Source organism: Aotus nancymaae, unplaced genomic scaffold (genome assembly GCF_030222135.1).
Source record: "Aotus nancymaae isolate 86718 unplaced genomic scaffold, 86718_ANA_hifiasm-v0.15.2.pri h1tg000006l, whole genome shotgun sequence".
NCBI classification, from domain to species: domain Eukaryota; kingdom Metazoa; phylum Chordata; class Mammalia; order Primates; family Aotidae; genus Aotus; species Aotus nancymaae.
Window position 1 is genome coordinate 58,510,384 of NW_026988417.1, and position 21,751 is coordinate 58,532,134.

Consider the following 21,751-nt stretch of genomic DNA (forward strand, 5'->3'; position numbering starts at 1 on the left):
AAAAATACATATCTAAAAAATAAGACAAAACAATATCTTTTAAATATCTATAACAAAATCTACAAAGATACAGATACACAGTAAAATCTATAAATATCTAAGATAAGTGAGAATTTACCTTTTATATTTTTTTAGTCGTATTTTGTATACCCAGAAAATAATCATATATATGTTTGAGAAATGGATAATTTCTATTGCATATCAAAATGACAAATGGTTATAGTTTAAAAAATGCCTGCAAAATGCATTACTAACCACATTACTCTTCACCTATTAAAATATATGTATATGTCATAAACTTTATGTGATTGCTTAACACAATAGTCTTTACAGAATTTTTTATTTTTTACTACATACTGCTACAGTAAATTTGAACCATTTAAATAAACAAAATAGAAATATGATTTTTCTTTTTAGTTGATATTTTTGAGTACCAACAGATACTTAATGATTGTCTGATATTTCTAGAAGTATATAACATGTGTTCTAATAAAGTTCAAAATTCTTCATAGATTATTTTATTCATGTTAGTTGAGGAATCTTTTTACATCACCCCATTTCTTAAATATTCAAAATTTTAAATATCTTATTCTAACTGCAGCAAAATAAAGCTCATAAACAAAAGCTGTATATACCCATTCTTTCAACATAATTTTTCTAAAATTGTGTAATTAATTGGTAGTCATTTATTTAAAAATGAAGCTACAATAAAAGGTTTATTTTGTAACCAAGTACATACATGAAAATTCTTTCTTGAAGGAATTGTTTATTTTTGTTTTAAAATGTAGGCTTTATTAATAATCAGGCATAATATGAGGTCAACAGATTGGGGGATGATTGTCATTGAAAAAATAGTTTATTACTCACAGTTCCCAGGAAGAGGAGACTCATAATACTACATCATGCTCAGCCACATAGGGAAGCACTAGGCTGAGTCAGGAAGCATAAGGAACAAGAAGAAAACTTGGACAAGGACCTTTATTATGGTTTTCATGGGAAGAAACAAACAAGACAAGCAACTTTATGATGGGCTAGTTTGAGTAATTTCAGTGGGCTCTGAGATACATGGGATGTCCCTAGTGGTCTGGTATTAGGTGCTAACATGATTAGTACACAGAAATAGCTAGTGATGTGGGGTGTAAAACCTCTGCAAAGGAGGCAGTTGGGGAGTGTGAGTTCTGATGTGTTATTTTGTACATGAAAGGTACACTCAAAGGGGAGTCATTATTTGCTGTGCCTAGGAATTAGCCAGTCCTGGAAGGGGCAGTCCTTTCTGCAAGACCCCAGACATCAAATTATTGGAAACACATGGTTAAGAGTGTGTATTACCTGTTTACCCCTTGCTGGGCATCACAGTTATTTCCAAGTTTTAGTAATTACGAATTAAGCCATGATACACATCCTAATACAGAATTACTGTGGACATATGGTTACCTAAAAACCTAAGAGTCAAATTTCTATTACTGCTGATGTTGTTTAAGCAAAGCTATTCGAGTAATAGGTAGTGGTATTTCATGATGTTGTTTCTTTTTATGTCTTATTTCTCAAAAATATATGATACTTAGCAGCTTTCACATACTTATTTTTCATGCAATATTTTTCAGTATTGTGTCTGTTCAAGTCCTTACCTCACTTTTATTTTTTGTGTCATTATTGAGTTGTGAGACTCTTTTATATATTCTAAATACAAGTCCCTTACCAAATATGAATTTAAAATAATTATTTTTTTCTGAGTTGTGGCTTGCCTTTTAATTTTCTTGGCAGTATCTTTTGATAACAAAGTTTTCATGAAGTTCACTTATCTTTTGTTTTTAATTTTATGATTCATGCATTTTGTTTCCTATCAATAAATCATTTCCAACCTAAGAAATTATATATACTTTGCCACATTATTCACTGGTAAGTTTTTATTTCAACAGTTAATTTTAATTTCTATAACTTTGAAAATAATTATTAAAAATCTGACATCTTCTAATATGCTATTTCAATATATAGTATTTATTATATTACATATCTAGTAATTCCCAAGGTTGACATATTTTGTACTTCTAAATATATCAATTCTCATTTCTGCATTTGTTTTTTATTTATGGTGTCTACTCTTCTAATGCCTTCTCTTTGTTCCTATTTTATTTTGTGGCTTCTGTCACGATTCTGCAGAACTAACATGGGAAGCTAAGACCACAACAAGATTTTCTGTTAGTTAAATGGGATGCAATCCCATCTCAGAGCCACATTATATTCCCTTTATAATTTATGTTCAGAACCTTAGACATAGATCCTGCTTCTCTCTCTGGCTTCTATTTCAATATTGACAAATATGTGTAACTCTAGGAATATGATAACTGATTAATCCTCTCTCCTAGTTACCTACAAATCCACACAATGAAACTCTTGCTCCACGTCTTAAAACTTTAAGCCCAGCCCACTGCTCCTTGCCTCACCTCCAGCTATTTCCATAGATTCCTGAGCTTCACCCTGTCTCCTATCCAATGAAAACCAACTGAAAATTCAGCCTAGATTTAGGGTGATAATATTTTGATGAAGCTACCAAGTTATCTTCAACCATATTTACATGACATGAAATTAGTTTTCATAGCCACTTTAACTTGATAGGACCCAGTTTGCCTCTAAAAAATTGGAAGTTGTCTCCAGATCTCTCCAAAATACATTCCAGACACTTAGGTGTTTTAAATTCAGATCTGGGTCACATTTTTTTCTTCAATGTTTTGTTTTTAAATGTTTAGCATCTGGTAATTGAATAATTTTACTTTTTACACATACATAACAAAAACATATTTTCTTGTATTATTTCTTTATTGATTTGCCAAAAAGAAGCATTATAAATCTGTCTTACCTACCTATCTAAAACAATATCATATATCACACTTGTCTTTGAGAGATAACCACTAATATGTTTTTCTCAAGTATTTAAGCTTACTAATAATTCCATGGTGGATTCATTAGAAACTGAAACTCAAAATTTAAGATATTCAGTGAAACCAGTCTGGGTTAATTTACTAATCTAGAGTGCCTCTAACTCAAAATTTTGAGTGTAGTGGACAAGGGCAGTTGACTCCTCAATTTTTCTTTTTCTTTGTGAAGACAATTATTTTATCATTCTGTTTTTTTTTACTTTCCTAATCACTAATTTTCCTCTAAAATTAATTGCAGTATTATTTAATTTGGAATACATACTCTATTAAACAAATTTTGGTGACATCATTTAGGAAAATTAGAAAATCCTGTTTAATTATGAATTTAAATACATAAGAACCTAAATTCAATAGCCAATGAAAATAAAAATTGTGATATTGAATTTTAAGAATTTTATAGAATAATAATAATCTGTGACCTTTTTTGTATGGCCTATATGATTCACATCTAATATAAATTTGTTTTCTAATTTTAAATTGGTAAATCTAGTTTTCCAAAGGGTAGAATCATATCATTAATTTATGTATACATATATATATATCTCCCATATATGTTATATGTATATCATTATATATGTACACACACATACAGCATAATCTAGTTTATTCTTATACTCTTAGTTCTCTATTTAAAATTTTATAATATTCTATTCAAACTCTCTAGTTTCCTAATTAGAAGGCTTTATGACAGCCTAAATAACCATGTTGAAAATAAAAGTTGCATAGGAGAATTACATCATTACTAAAAATATGGCATAGGTTTATCTCTATAGTGTCCTTCTGCAAAGGGCTGAATAATCTGAAAGTCATGATTATCTATGGATTCATGTATATATCATAAACCATGACTATAAATGGAAAGCTGACACCCTCTTAATCTAACTTTTATGATATGATGAGCTATGTCATACAGGATCCACTAAAGAAACACAGAACACAACATTTATTTTATCAGAGAAAATGTAATATAAGTAATTGTAAACTAGGCAAAAAATTGTTAACTAGGAAACTAAAAGCATAAAAAGGATACTCTAAAGTATCATGGATGTACTAACTACAGGGAGGACCAAAGGAACAAAGGAAATAGTCTAGAAACATAAAAGCTAAAGACTTAGAACAACTGAATTAGAGTAATACTCTTACCATATCTCATTTCCATATGCCATCATTATTCACCTGGAAAACTCTTAACCATTTCTTATATCTTATCTTGTGCTACTTCCTATATGTACCTTACAGACAGTGTAATCCCAACACCCTAATTGCTCAAACATAGGATGGTATTTACATAATCATTATAATATAACATATTATTTGTAACATGATACGTTATTACTTATAACAACATCAATTATTATATATGCATAAAATAATTTTCAAAGTTTATACAGTCAACTTATAAAAATATTTAAATAATAATTTGTTTAAAGTTAAGAAATTAATGTTAACAACATGAACATGGAAAATACTATCAACAGAGACAAGAAAGAACAAACAACAAGAGGAACAGAGGGAGGAGTAAGGTTGTAATATCTTCATTATCCTAAAAGTAGGGTATAGTTTATGACTAAAGTTTATGAAATATGATAAAGATATAAGGTTATAATTTAAAGTTTTGTTAGATGATATCAAAATATTGCTTGAAAAATCTTGTTATATGAAAGCTATTGAGAACAAACATTACAAATAAAGAAGAAAAGTTTAAAGGAATTAAATCTTCATCACTAATAGCAAGTAGTTGGCATATTATTTAAATTTACTCTCAAACAGAATACAAACATGAACAGCTAAAAGAAGCCGAGTGGGAATGGAAGTGAGGCGGTAAAGCAAAGGAGATCCCTGCATTTCCTTGCAAGTTCTTCAGTAATATTGACTAGTTAGTATTAATATATACACATATCACTTTGATAGAATTAAATTTAATTACAGAAATTACTAAATGCATCAAACTACCTTTGCAAAATCACAACAAAACACTCTACCAAACTGAATATACCTAAATTAACTAGATGTACATTAAGTAACCACATAGGTGTAAGGACTTAATCTGAAATACTAGAGAAATGTAAAAACAAGCAAGTCTTGCCCGTGCTTTCATGAACTATTATTCCTCATTATATTATTTTTAACTATTAACTTATCAGAACAAAAAACTGTAGCTAATAAACATGTAAAAAATAAAGGGTACATTTTAGAAAACTAACCACGATTTTTATAAAATGATGCAGCAAATGTTATAATTTAATTTTTACATTTATTATATAAGCAGCTATTTATAATGCTATTCACATTGTTGAAAGACCTCAAGAAAGGGTTAAAAGTTCCACAATATTTATGAAACCATCATACAATTTCAAAATAAAAATCCATTACCTTTAATTAACATCTGCAAAATTATTATAAACTTACAAAAACAAACAAACAAACATATAATTGTAGCTTGCAAAAATCATACCTAGGCAAAGTTGGTTACATTTTAAGAAAAAAATAATATAATATAATATAATATAATATAGATAACTATTTTTAGCCAAAGCCCATATTTTATCCATGTTTCCTTAATTTTTTACTTGTCTTTTCTTGTTCCTGGGTCTCACAATGGATTACCAAGTAACATTTACTTATCATGTCTCCTCAGGCTCTTCTTGAATGTGATGCTTTATAGCGGATTCCTTGTTTGGGTGACCTTGACTGTTTTGAAGGATACTGGTCAAATATTTTGTAGGACGTCCTTCTATTGGGATTTGCCTGATTTTTTCCTCATGATTAAACTGAGGTTACAGATTCTACAGGGAAGATCACAGAAGTACAGTGTCATTCTCATCATATCATATCAAGGGTACATACTGCAAATTTGATTTAACAATGTAAACATTGACCTTCATCATCTGGCTGAAAAAGTGTTTGTCGAAGTTTCTCCACTGTAAATGTAATCTCCCTCCAGCATGAACATAAGGTGGAAATTAATAATTCCCTTTCTTGATGGTGGAATATCAGCATTAATTATTTAGAATTTTCCAAAAAAAAATTGTTTTTCCCCCAATTATTTCTTCCTTCAATTAATTACTTAGATCAGTATATGCTCATGGATATTTCTTTTATACTGTGGGTTTATATAGAATACTACATCATTAATTTTGTTGCCAAATTCATTCCAGCTTTAGGTATAGGGAACTTCTTAATTTGTTCTTTTGTTCTTTTAATATACCCTCATAGTAGAAATTTTGTTTATTTGTTGATTACTCCTTATTTCTTAGTCCAGAAAATGATCCAGACACAAATTGTGTGTTTCCTGCTGCCACCCTAAAGTTACTCATTTCTCAAAGGAGACCGAGTTCCTTGTATTGAAAAATGATGTTAGAAATGAGGATATGAGTTATGAATGAGTGCTTATTTCATTTCATTTCTGATATTAGTGACATGTGTCTTCTCTATTCTATTTCTGCTTATCCAATCTAGAGCTCCATTTCAGTAATCATTTTAAAAAACCAGCTTTTGTGTTTATTTTCTGTCTTTAATTTCATTGATTTTTATTTTAATTTTGGTTTACTTTTCTTCTGCTTGCTTTAGATTTAAGTTGGGAAACTTCTTTCTCTAATTTCCTAAGATGGATAGTTAGACTGCTGATTGTAAATCTTCAGTTCTAACGTAGGCATGAGTTCTATCTAAATATTGTTTGTGCTTCATCCCACATATTTTGATGTTTTATTTGAATTTTTATTTTAGTTTAAAATATTTTTAAAATTTCTCTTGAGCCTTCTTCTTGGCCCCATGTTTAATTTAGAAATGTGTCGCTTATTTTCCAAACGTTCAGCAATTTTTCAGCTACGTTTCTGTTATTCATTTCCAGTTTAATTTGATTATAGTATGAGAATTTTTTGACATAATTTATTTACAGAATTTATTAATGTGAATTTTATGGCTCAAAATTTAGTTTGTCTTTGTGAGTATAATGGGAACTTGGAAGTGATACATATTTCACCGTTTTTGAATAGTCTATAAATTTTAATTATTTGAGTGATAATATAATCAAGTAAATTATATCTTCAGAGATTGTTTTGCCTGCTTAATTTATCAATATCAATTACTGAGGAAGGTTTTGATGTTTGAAGATGTAATAGTAAATTTCTATTTTTTTATTTTTTTCAGTTTCTGGTGCATGATTCTTTTTTTTTTTTTAAATTATACTTTAAGTTTTGGGATACATGTGCAGAACATGCAGGTTTGTTACTTAGGTATACATATGCCATGGTGTTTTGCTGCACCCATCAATCCGTCATCTACATTAGGATTTCTCCTAATGCTCTCCATCCCCTAAACCCTGACCCTGTGATAGGCCTTGGTGTGTGATGTTCCCCTCCCTGCGTCCATGTGCTCTCATTTTTCAGCTCCCACTTATGAGTGAGAACATGCAGTGTTTTCTCTTCTGTTCCTGTGTTAGTTTGCTGAGAATGATGATTTCCAGCTTCACCCATGTCCCTGCAAAGGACATGCATTCATCCTTTTTTTATGGCTGCATGATTTTTGATGCTCTATTGTTGGATATATACACATTAAAGAATGCTGTCTTCTTAGATTCTCCACAAAAATCCTTTATATGGGAATATTCACGTAATACCTGTCTTTATCTATAGTATTTTTTCTTATTCTTAATTCTGCTTTATCTACAACAAAGACATCTACTCTACCTTTCTTTAGATGAGGAGTATTAACATGATATAACTCATTCTGCTGTTTTATTTTTAACCTATCTGTGTCTTTACATATATACAGCAGTCACACTATTAAAAACTGTTTTTTCTTTGGTGTATTTAAATCATTTACATTTAAAGTGACTACTCAAAATTACTAGTTGTATTAATAATCAGTACTTGAAATGACAGCTACCATACTTGTACCATACTTTGTTCACAACACTAATTCTTTGTTTACCTCCTCAATTTTGTTATCTCACTTTCTAATTGAGCACTATACGTAATTAAATTGTATATATCCTATGCCAGAAAAAAGAACACAAGCAGCCCATTGTGACTACCTCCATAATTACTACTGACATATTTTGCTGGACACATGTTATACCTGCTTAAGCATTAAATAAAATTAAAATGTTAATTGAAAGTTCTGTTTAATTACACTTAAGAAAATATGTTAAGACATTTCGCTAAACATTCAGGCATTACCTGCTAAGAAATTATATGTGTATTACTTATAAAAACAGAGCTAGTTTTAATTTGTCACTGCTAATGGAAGGAAACCATTGTTTGACAAAAGATGTAATATAGCAATTTCTCATTCTGTTTAAAATTCATGAAGCCACATCCACACAGACAAATGCTTATTAATTTCTAAATTGCTTTATTGACTCTAATGACAAAAATACAGGCTTTGCAGGCTGCAATACAATTTCAATTAAAATGAATTTTCTATTATTTATTTAGTAGGACAGATAGTTTGAGTACTTTTACTTATTGTAGATTTTTTAAAATATTGCATTGGATTATTGAAAACAGTGAGCATTTCTCAAATAAGCACATTTTCCAAGAAAAAGATGATTTCAGTTTATTATAATACCACATTATATCATATATATGAACCCCTTTGTATTTATCTGGATAATTGGTGGTCTGAGTAACTGGGAAAAAAGGACATGGTAGAATTGCAAAAATGCCTCCACATTCTACACTTCCCTGAGTATGTGCAGGCTGCTTTGTGACTTTGCAGCTCCGTCCATCCCAATAGTTAGAGTTTGTTTCTCCACTTCTTAAATATCAGTTTGACTTGTGACTTGTATCATCAGTTGAATGTTGTATTCACACAGTTGAATTAACACCGTACTGTTTCAGAACTTGAAAAGGTCAACAAACCTTGTATGCTTCTTTGACATTTAGTGATCTGGTCCACTAATAAAAATACACCCAGACTAATCTGGCATTGAATGAAAAATTACTTGGAGTAGAGCTGAGTCATACCAGCCAATACCTTTTCAGACCAGCCAATCCTCTTTCTCAGTAAACTATGTAAGTAAGCCAAATAAAGATCATCTAATCTTCATATGGATCAGAAGAACCATTCTGTAAATGCATAAAGTCCTAGGCAAATAAAAATAAAAATGAAAAATGTATTGTGAAATATTATGGTGGTTTTGTGTTTGTTTAATATAGAGTATCATCAATTGTGACCATATATAATCAAAACAACCTTGTATACTTGTGAAAATTTGGATCATAGAAGCATTTAATGGTAGTTAATATGCATATGTGAGAACATATCAGCTGTACTTCCCTTCCAGTAAATTTATTCTTATTTAAATATATGCCTAAATAGACATAGATATATGATGCTGAAATGTAAAATTTTATGAACATAGATAAATTTAAAAGTGCTGATTTCATGTCATATCAATAATGTAGTGTTTCCTTATTGTCTTTTTTGCATTCCAACATTATTTGTATATGTTTGTCATTGTGTTTTTACATTACATAACAGCAGATTTTTGATTCATATTAAACTATTGATTTATTGAATTGGAAAATGAATGGCTTAATTCTATGGTTTTTCTATAAGCTCTTGCAGATGTTATTTAGAATGTTTGATTTTATATTGAAATTGTTTCCATTTGTAAAGTAATGAGCAGGAATATAGAAATATATAAATGGACAATGGGAGGAAAAGTTGTTAATTCTCTAAACTCAATATATTTTAAGAATATTGCATATTTTAAATCCTAATATTAATTGGAGTCCCTAACTCCTATAATGGCTCAAGTGATATTTATCGAATGTCTATGTTAATTAATAAAGAATGAATGAATTTCAGCGATGTTTATATCTTATAGCAAAGCTAATATATCTTCAGAATTATTTCCAATCCCCTTGTCATTACTTGGCTGAAATTCACTTTTTTATGTTGACTATTTCTGATATTAACTAAATACTTAATGTGCATCAGCATCTTTGCATCTGGGTCTCAGCTTATGTTGTTATTTGATCGTTGTGATTTTGTTGTATGTTAAGGCATTCAAATGAGAAAAGAAGTCAAATTATGTCTCTGTCAACAATATGAATCTATTACAAGAAAACCTCAAAGACTGCCAAAGGGCTTCTATAACTGATACATGAATTCAGTAAAGTTTCAGGATACAAAATCTATGTACAAAAATCAAAAACATTGTAGTACTCCAATAATATTACAGCTGAGAATGAAATCATGAATACAGTCCCATTTACAATAGTCACAAAGAAAACAAAATACCTAGGAATCGACCTAACAACTGAGGTGAAAGACCTCTACAAGGAGAATTATAGGACATTACTGAAAGAAATCAGAGATGACACAAATAAATGGAAAAAAAAATCATACTCATGGATTGGAAGAATCAATATTGGTAAATGGCCATACTTCCCTAAGAAGTTTATAGATTCAATGATTCATATCAAAATACCAATGTCATTTTTCACACAACTGGAAAAAATCTATTCTATATAAAACATCACTTTCCCTACCACTGTTGCTATATCATTTCCATCAGTCATAACTGTGAAGCAGAATCATGTGTAAACCTTAAACACGACAAAATCACAACAATCAAATAACAACATAAGCTGAGACCCAGATGCAAAGTTGCTGATTTCATTGCTTTAAGGAGATAAAGAGACATGTATCTACATTTACAGTGAAACTGTTAATGAGTATTCATTACATAAGTTAAAAATAAGGTGTTTATAAATCAATTATTTTATTTCTATTTAATCATATTTGTGTTTTTTACTGTGCATCAAAATCTTATCCAAAAATTTACTCAGTAAGTTTTATTGGAAATTTTGATGAATCTTGAGACAAAAACATTTGTGAACTACTGCCAATGAGCAGAGTCTGATAATTTTATAGAAAATTTTTCTTATTTATAGGCTTCCTAGTAAATATAGCCTAATATTCAGTCCTATAAAATACACGTGCTAAAATAATATTGTTCTTGAAGTGAGCAAGGTAAAACGTAGTGCAGAGAAATACTAAAACTACCTTAATAGTATGAAGTGAATATGACATGTAAATAGATAAATTTTATACATTTCTAAAATTCAAGTACAGCCAAAATAAGAACATAGTGAAAATCAGTAGAAAAATTTTAGATTTAGAAAATATAAAATTATATTAAAATTTCATTTTAAAATAAGATAAACATTGATATTTTGAAAAATTCACTATATCCTTAGACAACTAAATATCTAAATATCTAAGATTAAAGAAATTTATATGATTGTTACACATTTCTACATTTTCAATGAGCTTTTAAACAGATGATGTTGATACAGTATTGTAGTGACATTTTGGAAAATTATTAAGCCTTTGAGTCAAAGAAATTTATTACTTCATTTATATAAAAAAATTTTGACTTCTTCTCAGAAATCAAATTATTCTTATTGAGTAACCTGGAAAGAAAAAACAATATATATTCAAATTTTTCACCCAATTGCTCTATAAATTTTTGAGATTAAGATATATGCTAAAATAACTGTCCCTCAAGTGAAAACAGGGATGCAAAATATTTTCATTGTTTGCAGACTTGATTCCTAATATATAAATAATACCAATACAGCATGTTATTACATATCTTAGAATCGAACTTTGGTTACATACATTTCAAGGGCTATTAAAAAACTGAGGAGACATAGGAAATGCAAATAACATTGGTAACACAAACGACTCCCAGAGTATTCTTTGAGAATACTGCGTATTTGCCATCTAAAATTACAATGGCTAGGCAAAGGATTACCTAGATAAAGTGAGAAGTGGGACTTGATTGAGGACAATGTAAGAAAATTGTTTGGGCAGAAGGTACAACAAACAAACACAAATTATAAATAAAACCCTGAAATATCAAAGTGGCAAAACTTCCTCACTGGGGAAGGGAAGAATCTATTTTACATAGAATAGATTTTTCCCGTTTTGTGAAAAATGACATGTCGACAATTAGAAAAACTTTAATTGTGATTGACATTAGAAAACTATAGGTGGCCAGACCAGATAGATTCTCAAAACAATGCTAGATTTGGGGTTTTATTTCAACAATAAGAGAATGGATGCAACTGAAAGATTTTAAGGGAGGAAAAGGCAGCCATATCTGAAAGCCAGAAAGATCACATTCTTGGAGATAGAATGAGGAGTTGATTGGAGTGAGTAAGCAAAGATTAATAAGAGAAACAGGTTATGGGGTATATAGAACTTTATTATCTTCTCAAATTTTCTGTAAATCAAAGCTAATTTAAAATAAAATATTTACTTAAGATATGTGACCTCTAAAAATACCTGTTAGCATTACAATTAAATTCTAGCCTTGGTCACTCTTCAAATGCTTTATTTGTCTTCAGCTTTTCTCTCCCCATGATAGTGTGTGAGAATCCTCAGTGCTCACCACTGTAATTATCTGACATTCAAAATAATTATCTAATACTGGGTTAGTCTGCATTCCCCAAAATAGTAGATGACAAATTGGTATTAGACATAAATGAGATATAACAGGGAATCCCCTGTGGGGAAAAAGAGGAAAGAGACAGAAGAGATGAGAAGAGCCTTCAAACTGTGATCCTGGCCTGATGCCTGTGAAAGATGAGAAGAAGAATAAAGGGGTGAGCAGAAAGAGTCCCACACTACAACATGGTTGTAGCCAGGCCAATGAGGGTTCTTAATTCACTTTGAAAGAGCAATCAGGCCTCTCCCATGAGATTCATGGGAATCATTCATCCTATGAATCTCCCATTCATAAGTCTGTGGAGGTCAGTTAATTAGCTAAGAGTAGTCCAGAGAAAGTATAATTTCAGTGCCAACAAGATGGTAAATTTGGAGTGCCCGTATTTTTGAAATCACACAGAGTCTCCATCTCTACCATTAGGATTTACTATTTCATGAATTTGTGGTGCAATCCCTTGAATAACCAGGTTTTAAAAGGCTGGCTGAACTCAACTAAATTCCTAGGTTGCTTAGTTCTTCTTTCTGTCATAAATACTCTCAGATGGACACTGACCTAAGAAATAAGAATCCATAAATATGAGGTTTATTCCCACAGATCTATCTACATGCTATTTATCCTACTCTAAATTCAACAGTATGTTTTCATTCACCACGACTTTCAGGGATTCCTCAAGGGGTTCTATAAAGTACCAGCATTTTAATTTCACTCATATTAATACATTGAGCCAACTCACCCTTGAATCAAACTACATTTTTTTTTCAGCAACAGATGATTACATTAAAACTACAAATATTGGTGTAACTTGATCAGAGAATATTAGAAAATTAGAGTTAGGGGACATCAGTCTGGGCCACTTATTACTGTAGCTTGTTTGTGCTCTTCAATTTGCTCCAATATCAAACCATCCATTTCCACTCATGTTTTCTATGTTTCTACTGCTACACATCATTCAGGTCCTACAGGTTTTTTGTGACTAAGCCTTAAAATGTCATTTCTATTATATGACAAATTGCTTCTATGGCTGTCTGATATTATAACCTAGGAATTGACCACATTCGTCTCTTGATGAGTAGCATCAGTTGCACAGTCAACTAGATATATCATAGTTAGGAACTCAGTATCTACTAGTTGAAAGAGCATCTGACTTTTCATATTTTTGAATGATGAACAGACTTCTAATACAGCTTACATGATATATATCTTTGTTGTGTTTTTTTTTTTTTTTTTTTTAATATGGAATCTGGCTCTGTCACCCAAGGTGGAGTGCAGTGGTGCTATCTCAGCTCATTTCAGCCTCCAATTCCCAGGGTCAAGCTATCCTCTCACCTCAGCCTCCCAAGTTGCTGGGACAACAGGCACATGTTACCATGACCAGCTACTGTGTATTTTTTTTTTTCCTTCTTTCTTTTTTTTTTTTTTTTTTTTTTTTGTAGAGACAGGATCTCACTCTATGCCTCAGTCTGGTCTCAAACTCCTGAGTTCAAGCAATCTACCTGCTTTGGCCTCACAAAATGCTGGGCTTACAGCCATGAGCCACTACACCCGGTACAACATGATCTTTTTTAGAACCCTACGTGAACAAAATATGACTCTTCTATATGAGTTTTCCAGAAAATCCTTGTAATCCTTATTTGCAACCATTATCACTATCACCATATGACCTATGAGATCATGTAGACCAAATGGCAAAGCCGCTTGTATTGAATTCTGAATCTGCTACAATTCTTCATTTTTCTAGCCCAACTCAAAACTGTGAATTTCCAAGTCTCCTGAGAATACTGTCAAAACAATATTTGCTATATGCAAACCTCAAAGGAATCTACCGAAGGTTCCACCTCTTTCTTGGTGGTGAGAATGTCAAGGTTCAACAATACATCCTTTAACTTGTAGGGAATATGCACCTATGTCCAAGAGCACTGAACTCTTAAAACTACACTAATGCAGCTGTTCCCTAAATCTTTGTATTTTACAGTTTCACTTCTGTGGCATTATGGGTCTAACTAGGGTTATCAAAGCATTTGCTGTTATTACTTACTTTAATACCTAGTAAATATTAATATAGGCAATGTTTTCAGACAAATCGCTGCAAAATTTGTATTAATTTGTTCTAGTAAGAATACTCCTTCTGAAAAAGCAATAATGGTAGTACACTTGTGTAAGGTCATAATAGTCCTTTGACAGTCACTGTAATCCATATGACTGTCATAAGGACTGGTGAGTTGAAGAAGGGTACATCAATCTTTAATTATTTAATGTTTTAAGAGTAGCTCTTACGTCTTTCATTTCGCCAAAGTCGAAATGTTGCTTCTGATTCCCCAATGTAGGCAGGGGCAGGAAAGTTTCAGGAGCTTCCATTTGATGTTTCTTACCATAATGGCTTTTGTTCTCATCTCAGGGGACTAACAAGAGAGTTTGGCTTTAAATATATCCATCCTGATTATGACCTTAGACTAATGAATTAGTGCAGTGTGGTGTTATGGCCAATTAGTGAGAAGTGGATTTATCACCTGGCTTCCATATATCCACATATTAATGTAATATAACAATATTTTTGTTCTCCTGTTGCCTTTGTCAGCTTTGTACTTTTATCATCAAGCCCTTTAAAATTCTGGGCATTATTTTTCCTTAGAAAATAGTTATTTTGATAAATGGCTGTGGGTACCTTTAGAGAATAATCAAAGGAAGTTCCATCATATATAGTTGCTGTGATGGCTTGGTGATTTACCTCAAGGTGACTGAGACGTTTCTTCAGTTCATTTGCTTTAGTATTGAAATGTGTAAACTGAGTAAGAGTTGCTGATTTTGTATCAAGGTAGCTGAAAATAAACTTGAGTTAATTAGTACTTGAGTGCATTTCGTTACATAGGTTAAGGAATACCCTCACTGGCTGCTCCTTGATGTAATCTCTAAGAACTCGATGGTCTATTAATAATTCCCCATGAACTTCTGTGAATCATTCAGCTTTCCTACTTGTTGAAGTTAATGTCAAACGCTGCCACCAGGCTTCTGTTTTCTAAAATCTTGTCTCTATTAATACTTAGTAACCCAGTTTCATTACCTCCAGCATCAATTGTAATCTATAAAGGAGAAAAATTACTACTTTTTAAATATACCAGAAACACTCTCATTAGTACACTACTTGTTAATTTAGAGAAGGGAACATTCCCTAGGCCCTCCAAGAAAATCAAAATAACAAATAGTTTATATATGTTTATGTAATATGTATTTTTTTTAACATGGGGCTAAGCAGACTAGGGTTCTAAAAAAAGGTGTAATATGTCTTTTTTATAATATGGGGCTAACAGATGAGTTATTTGGCCTCACTAATTTGCATATTTTGTATTTGCACCTAATTTATAGTAAATCATTGTTTTCTCTTTGTGTATTATTTATTTATTTTGCATTTGTTTTGTTTAGGTTCAGAAGAATTCATTTAAGGAACCACCCAATCATTACATTAAGACCAACTTAAGGTTGTTAAATGCTATGTTACAAAAGGGTGATTTATATTAGTAACTTTCTTTCAATGAGATATTTTGCATTACTTCTTCACTCCAGTTTTTCAAAATCCATTTCCAATTACATCTTTCTTGTTTTTATGTGGCTATATTAGGCTAGACATGCAGGGCTTTTTTACTGGCTAATTTCTTTCTCTCTGATTTGCAGAGATAAGCAATGCTGAGACTAGACCCTAGCTATTGACCTAAAACACCTTAAGGAATGTAAAGACCAATTTTGAAGAGGACAGGTATCATTACTGAAGGAATATATTTCAGTTGAAGCTTCTGCATGTTATCTATTTGTATGTGTGTGTGAGTGTATGTGTAGGCACACATGCTATCTACTCCCTTGGTAGCATATAAAATAAAGGAGGGCCTGTGGGTAAGCATCTTGTCTGTGTTGTTCACTAATATATATCCCAGACCTAGCAAAGAAGGTACTTAAGATAATATTAGGTGGATAAAAAAATTAAATTTAAGGTTGTACTCAGTTGCTGCTCTTTTATGAATCACAGTATTTATTATATTACCTTGTGTATAGGATTAAATAACATAAAGCATGAACCAAAAAATGTTAACATTGTCATATTTTGAGGGTTTATATTTTACATTTCTGATTGACAGTTAAATTATTATGAATTTAAACTAATAAGGACCTTTATGAGGTCAAAAAATGTATACAAATTTAAACTGTTTAATTGAAATTAATGCAAGTGTATTTATCCAAATCATTTTATTATTAGTCAGTTGTATATAGGAAAAGAAGCATGTATTCCAAGTATATAGTGATTATTAATTTGCAAAAGCTAGTTAAATAGATTTTACTATAAGTAAGTTCTTGATAATAAGGGTAGATGGCTCTTTGACAATGAAGATCTAAATAGCCAGTCAAGAGCACAGATGGTTCAATTAACAAAAAAAAGTAAGTTTCTTTTATTAAATGCATCTTCACCCTATTTATCTGAATTTTGCCCTAATTCCTTAAAAGTTGTATTCATTGTAACATTGGGAAAAATTGACAAGATATGCTTTAGAAAGCCACATCTGTTGGTGCTTCCAGAATCTTATTTAGAAAGATTATCTCACAACAGATGTTCATGAGTATTTCTGGAGAATAAAATACTACAATCATATAATGTGTACTTACATAAAAAATTTAGGCCAAAAAAAGCTTATTATAGATTGTTTATATGTCTAAAATGTCAAGAAGATTCATCATTATCCCAAAATATACAATAATATATTTTCTACAAATAAGGACACTTTTCTGGATAACTGAAATGCAATTGTCAAAGTCAGAAAATTATTAGTAAATTACCACCATATAATCCTCATCTATAACTCATGTTTTGCCAAGTTTTCTAGTACTGTGTTTAAAGGAGAATATTCCAGACTAGAGTCATGTGTTGTTTTCATTTATTTCTATGTAATTTTCTATCTTAAAAAATATGACTTTAATTTTTATGATCTTGGCAGTTTTAAAGATTATAGGTCAGATATTTTTACAAGTTCTTGTATTTAGTCAAATGCTTCTTCATAACTACTTTAAGGCATGCATAATTAATGAAATATCATAGAAGTAAAAATTTTTTTCTAATTATATGCTATTAGTTGGCATACATCAGCTGGCACACTTTTTCTATTAGAAACACTATTAGTGATGTTAACTTTGATTATTTGATTAAGGTAAGTTGGCCAATCTTCTCCATTCTAAAATTATTCTCTTCCCCTTTGCCATTAATAGCTACCACTGAAACTATGTTATATATTATGTTCATCATTAAAATTTATTTATTTATCGACTCACGTTTTCTATTGTTTGTTGTGTTTTATCATCTGTCACTAACATCTTTTTTTTTCCTGGCAAAAGTGTTCTGATTTTGCAAGGGAGGGTCTCTTAAAGCTGTTTTCGATGTCTTTTTTTTTTTTTTTTTTTTTTTTGAGACGGAGTCTCACTCTGTCTCCTAACCTGGAGTCCAGTGTGGTGATCTCAGCTCCCCGCAGCCTTGGCCTCCTAGAGTGAAATGATCCTCCCATCTCAGCCTCTTGAGTAGCTGGGACTACAAGTGTGTGCCGCCACACCCAGTTTTTTAAAATATTTTTAGTAGAGATGGGATTTCCCCATGTTGGCCAGGCTGGTCACAAACCTCTGCCCTCAAATGATCTGCCTACCTTGGCTTCCCAGAGTGCTGGAATTAAAGATGTGAGTCACTGTGTCCAGCCTGGTTTCTGTGTCTTTTTGATGTTTCCCATCATTTGTTGAGAACTGCATTGGTACTTTGTAACAACAATATTCTAGGAAAGGTATTTTCTCTGCCCCAGCCTTCAAATCAGATATTTCACCAAAAAGTCCTTGTTACTTTAAGTGGAGAATAACATTTGAAACCATGTTCTATATCCCATGTGTGTCCATTGTTACTGAATTGTCACTGCGCTCAGGTCCTCTTATTGAACAAAATTAAGGAAAATATCTATGGACACCCATGCACATATACATTTATATGTTTATTTATGTTACTGTTGTCCAATACAACTTTTTGATATTATTTTTAATTTCTTTTTAATTTTATATTGGTAAAAACACTTGACATGAGATCTTCCCTCTTAGTTGATTTTGAAGTGTACATTATAGTGCCAGCTTTTTCTCAGGGCAACAGGCTGGATTTCTCTAGCATTCAGTAGACTGCAATCCTATCATTTCCAACAAGATCTGGATTTCGAACTTGGAGAGTCCATATTCTCCTTTCCAGGTTTATTCCTTTTTTGAGCACTCCACTCAAGCTCTAAGGGATTATTTCTAATTTTATTTGTTACATTTTATATTAATCCTTCTCTGTTCAAGTCACTATGTGGTTTACATCTCCTGACTGGATCTTAACTGATAAAACACATAAGTAAATACAGTTCTGCTGGGGTACTTAGGTGCATTTGTAGTAATGAATTGTGTGTGTGTGCATGCATGTGTATACATACAGAGACACACAAACATTATCTCTATATTTATATCTATTTATATTCTATGTTGTTCAGTACACTACTAAATCACTACTAACCACGTTATTACTGAATAATTAAAATGAGGCTTTCATAAGAGAAAATTAAATATTTAATTTTAATTAATATTTATACATGCAGCCATAAACATATGAATTTAAAACAATATTTATGTCCATATCTATCTGTAAATCCCATCCAATGCCTTAGGGAGTTTTCTAGTGATCATGCTTTCCATATTTGCACTCTCTTGCTTCCCATATCCTTACTTATTTACATACCCATTCAATCCCCTTGTGTGTACTCAATCTCTTGTCATTCTCTCTTCAGTTCAACTGTGCTTTTGAATCACTCATTGCATTGCCAATCCTGCCATTTAATAGATATTGCTGCCCTCAAGCAGGTGCTCTTTTCATTCTGAAACATATCCAGAGCCTTATCAGCCCACTTGTACTCTAATATACTACATTTGGAAGACTTCATAAGGACATAAGCTCCTAATTCTCTTCAGCCTCTAAAACCCCATCACAATGGCCTTCCATGTGGACACACTTCTCACTGCACTTAGTATGTTTTATGATGTACCAGGGTGCCTTTCCTTAGAGATGGCATCCTCATGCCAGTTGGATTCTATACACTGAGGCATCCTCTTTTGCAGATGCCCTCTTCACCCTAGACTTTCACACCTTGTGCTGTACTGTCCATCATACATACTATACCAGTCTTGATCAGGATTTCACACCTTGTTCTGGAATATGATTTATTTATCCTCCATTTTGGAGACAGATCTTTGTGTTACTCACTCTCAAATAATGTCTTCAGACTTAATTTTTCAGAGTAAAAATGAAAGGGGATGAAAAAGTAGAGAGAGCTATCCTTGATATTTTATTTTGTTGTCATTACTTTTATCTACTATTGTATTAGGCCATGCTTACATTGCTATAAAGAAATACCTGAGTCTGGGTAATTAATAAAGAAAATAAATTTGATTGGCTCACAATTCTTCAAACAGTACAGGAAGCATGATAACAACATCTGCTTCTAGGAAGGGTCTCCAGAGGCTTATAATCATGGTGGAAGGCAAAGTGGGAGCAAGCATTTCACATCCTGAGAGCAGGAGCAAGAGAGAAAGGAGAGAGGCACCACAAACTTAAACAACCAGATCTCACAGGAACTCAGAGAGAGAACTCACTTGTCACAAAGGGGATGATACTAACCCATTCATTAAGGACATGACCCCAAGATGCAAATACCTTCTGCTAGCTCCACTTTCAACACTGGGGATTACATTTTGACATGAGACCTGGAGGGACAAAAATCTAAATCCTATCAGTCAGCAACTGACATATCAATATTATCACTGTCATCAAGCTCTGATGGTAGATTTATCTATTTACTTTTTCTATTTTATCAATTTATTTTCTCTATATTTGGAGGCATTTTATGAGTAGCATACAGGTAAAATATATTTTCTTAGAAAACAAAACTCTCATCATGTAGCGATTATCTTCATTTCAAATAATATTTTGTCGTAAAATCTATGTTATTTGATATTAACGCTTCCAATTCTATTTTCTTAGTGTTAGTCTAAGTGTCTTTTTTTAATCTTTTTAATTTTAACTTTGTAGCTAATTATCCTCTAATATTTTCACTGAAAATAGAATGTATCTAAGTGTTTTCTTTTCTTAATATAGTTTGAAGACTTTCATTAAGTCTTCAATGATTGAAGATCTTTGTTCTTGTTTAATTAATATTTACTCCATCTTCCCATCATGCGAGGAGTGTGCTTTTCCATTCTATTGATGTTAAGCTCGGCTATGAGATTTACTTTGGTCTGTGTCATTGTGAGGAAATGATTGTCTGTCTAATTCGGTAGAATTTTAAGAAGCCTGGAGGTGTCTATTCGTCATTGCCCTCTGCCATGAAAGCAACAGGTGCCATATAGCAGCTGGTTCTTCAGCTCATCTGTAGAACCAAGGAGGCCTAGGGACCACATCTGGACCCAATATGATACTCAGAGAAGGGTATCGCCAATCAGCAGCAAGGTCAGTGAGCTCATATTACTAATATTTGTTACTTTAAGCCATGAGTATTTTTTGATTTTTAAAAATAATATAAATACAGCAGAAGCTAAATAATTTAGTGTTTGTAGAGAAGTGATAAAAAATAAAAAGAGGAATCCAGAAATTCTGAGATTTGAAAAATAAACATTCAGGACAAACATCACATGTTTTATTAAGAACTATTATATTAAGACACCTTTGATTGTATTTATTTGCTCCCCAAAGATATACGTTCTTTTATTTAAATAAAGCTCAAGTAAAAGGAACTGAGGACATGCTAACACTAGTGTCTTCTATGTTTAAAGAATCTGTATTCAAGTGAAGAGAGAAACATCTATTGAAAAGAATTATGCTTATGGTATGACTGAAATTAATAAAATAACAAATTACAATAAGTAAATATTAATTACATTTTGAGATGAATAGAAGGCCAATATCACAATCTTAGATGAAGTGAAACTTGGACAATTTGACGTAGAAATTTACTTTTGCACTTTCAGTATTTATGGACAGAAATCAAACTGAAAAAGTTGCTCAGTGAGCAAGGAGGGAATAGTCTCTAACACATTTTCCAATATGTTCAAGTAATATAATAAAACATAAATGTTCAGAGGGTGGAACCCAAACTCATAAAGAATAATGTCCTGGCAAGCTACTACCAAGGAATGGTATTAGGGCCTAATCAAAAATTTCAGAATTTCTACAGATTTCAGCTGTGTGATTTCAGCTCTTGCCTTCCTGGAACAGGACACTGTTTCACTACCATTGTATTGCATGTCCTCTCCTTTT